Below are 2,974 nucleotides of genomic sequence, written 5' to 3'. Positions count from 1 at the left end.
AGCAAGCTCTATTTTCTATGCCCTCTCTTTACAGCCATTCGTGTGGGTACAGCCTCTGAAGTATCCAGAGGTCTAGTATGCTAGCTGCCTACTAGGGCATAACAATGGATCACAAACGAAAGCCCCTTCCAACCACACACACACTTCTTTCTTTGAACTTCCTGTAGGGCTGACATGTGCACGGATGAGCAGAGCCACTCCGGGTTTTCCTGAGGGGGAGACCCAGGGCGTTATGTTTGGGATGTGAACCCTCACCCACGTTTGCTGATGTGGTCTTGGGAATAGAATCCTTTCTTGCTTTGTGGTCAATAGGGGTAACACCCCAAGGCTTTGAGACCCCCCAGGACCCTTCAGGATCTAACCCCTTGATTCTCCTTCAAGTCATCCCCTGATGATGCCAGGTCCACCCAGACACAAATCTACTGAGGAACTGAAAACAGACAGACTGGAATTCTTCTTTTTTTTAATTCATGGCATTTATTAGTACCCCAAAATGTGGTCATTCTCACAACAGAAATCATGTAGTGAAACACTGATATGAGGGGCAGGCAACAAAAGGTTACCTTAACATATTTTCAGAAAAAGCTTTCTGGACATCAATGCAAGTCACTGATAAGAGCATAAGGACATTACTATTCTTAACAGTAAATTAATATTTTTTTAAAAAACATTTCAAATAATTTTACTTTTTGTAATATAATTACATTTAAGTTGGCAAAACCACTCCTGCAACAGACAAGAGACTTGTCATGCAAGAAAAAAGTAAGTGAAGGTTTCCATAAAGCTTAAGGCTGAAGTACCACAGTAACACAAGGGTGGCTAGAGCAGTCTCAAACAACAGTGTAAAAGTCTGTTAGCAAATGGGTAGGAATGAAGACTGCCACAGCAGCAAGCCTAAGATCACTATAATCTTTTCTAAAGCTATTTTCTTAAGATGCTGGTTAGAACAGATCACATATAAGAGCTGTAAATGGACTAGTATGAGACTTGTATAGATTCAGTCCTATAAATTACCAGGCAGGTTCTACAAATCTCATTCAACTGTGGTATGTGGTTATTGAATTAGGAATCTGTAAAGTAATCTCATAAGACATCCAGGTAAATTTTACACTCTGTGCACTTTTTTAGGTCAAAAAATAAATAGCCACACACACCAGACCTACAAATTAAATTAAAAGGAAGCCAAATATTGAGTGTTTCCAAAAGAGGCAAAACAGGAAAGATTATTCAAAGAGAAGATCTTCATCCTTCTCTTCAGCCAAAAGGTTTGCAGGCTCCGTCACTTCTCCTGCTGCCCTCCGTTGCTCCAAGTCCTTCTCAGATTTTCCCTTGAGAATCTTTTTCTTCTCCTGTATTTTCTTTAACCTATAGAACTCTTCTCGCTCTCTCTCATCCAGCTCTGTGATGACATAAGCAAGGGTGTGTCAATCGGGGAATGACGCCATGCTCAATGGCATTGACACCCCTCTTGGTTATCTTGATGGCTTCACCCAGAGTCACGAAGGAAGTCTGCAGGGAAGCCAGTTCCACCAGAAGCTCCACTGCTTTGGCATAATTCCTCTTGAATTTAGCCAACTGCTCCCCACCTCTGGCTAAACCGGTCGGTTCGTAACTGTCAGTTCCTTCATGGTAATGTTCAAACACTGCTAGCGTAACCCCTGCTACGTTATCTTTCTTTGCTGGAATCTTCACTTGGGCTTTATTTACACGTTGGATAACTGTGGTACTGAAGTCCCCTGCTGTGAACTTGGCCTCGGCAGCTTCTCTCATCACTTCACCCATCAACATTTTAGTCTCTATTATCTTTCTTAGAATTTGTCGAAACCGTAGAGTTAAGGCATCCGATTTTTTCTTCAGGAGGTTTCGACCTGTCTGTGCTTCTTTTAAGCGACCCTTCGTGATGGTCTGTGCCATTCACGAAGGGAAGATCTCAATCCGGTCTTTGCCCGACATTGTGACGGTGACTATAGGGCTTGGACTCCCGGCCGGGCCCTTCATTTCAGTATCCGACGCCACAGCGCCTGCCCTACACCGGAGTCAGCTGATTGTGTCCCAGACTGGAATTCTTAAAGCCATCTTCAACTCATTTCCCCTTTGCCACACAACTTGAATTGCAAATGGGAGTGTCCTTCTGACACCTCTCCACATTCGTAGTCCACCCTTCCTCAGAACGAGTAGAGGATCAGAGCAGAGAGGGACTGATAACCCCCATTCCCAGTGTCTTAACAGCTAGTAGAGTATAAGAGAGCCCTAATATAAACAGATGTCAGCTGCACCCTGGACCCCTGTGAAACCAGATATTAATTTCGCTGTGGGATCCCCAAATTCCATGAGAGTGAAGGTGTGTGAGGTAAAGGGCAGCAAATATTTTTCAAAATGTGTGGAGGTGTTTGGATATTTGATCAAAGGGTATATAGCTGTGCGTGAAGATTGCCTTTTGGCAATACATACTCTTGGGCTGTGCATAGGCTCATGCCTGTAACGTCAGCTGCTGAGGAGGCAGAGCTAGAGAGGACAAAACTTGTCACTTCAACCCTAGGAGTAAAGGAAGACGATCTGGAAGGTAATAGAAGCACAGAAAGGGCTAGGATGTGACTCAAGAGGTACAGCAACTGGCCTACCAAGTGTACAACACTGAATTCAAACCCTGGTGTCACACACACACACACACACACACACACACACACACACACACACACCCCAAGGTGACAAAGAGCGCTGTATGGAAATGCGTGGTTCTCTTCCAGCTCTTTATCACAGGAGAGGGAGAAAATGTCGGCTGTCCCAGTCCAACCAGCTCTCCTCCTGTGTCTTGTTCTTTCCCCAGCAATACTGCTAACAGCTGTTAGTTCCATCAGTTACATCGCTACAGAGTCCTGGTTCCCTTCTTCCATGCACAAAGCCATAGAAACCCAGATTTATTAATTAGAGTGCTTGCCCAATGGAACTGCTTGCTTCCATTCATAATTCATTG

At 44.2% G+C, this 2,974-nt stretch overlaps 1 pseudogene; it reads right to left on the bottom strand.

The window, feature by feature from the left end:
- Positions 1 to 731: 731 nt before the first annotated feature.
- On the bottom strand, positions 732 to 1,953 carry LOC150056694 (V-type proton ATPase subunit D pseudogene; annotated as a pseudogene).
- Between the last annotated feature and the right edge of the window lie 1,021 nt (positions 1,954 to 2,974).

Source organism: Megascapheus bottae, chromosome 11 (assembly GCF_031878675.1).
Source record: "Megascapheus bottae isolate mThoBot1 chromosome 11, mThoBot2.hap1, whole genome shotgun sequence".
NCBI classification, from domain to species: domain Eukaryota; kingdom Metazoa; phylum Chordata; class Mammalia; order Rodentia; family Geomyidae; genus Megascapheus; species Megascapheus bottae.
The sequence above is the reverse complement of the archived record's forward strand: the minus strand, read 5'-3'. Positions and strand labels throughout refer to the sequence as shown.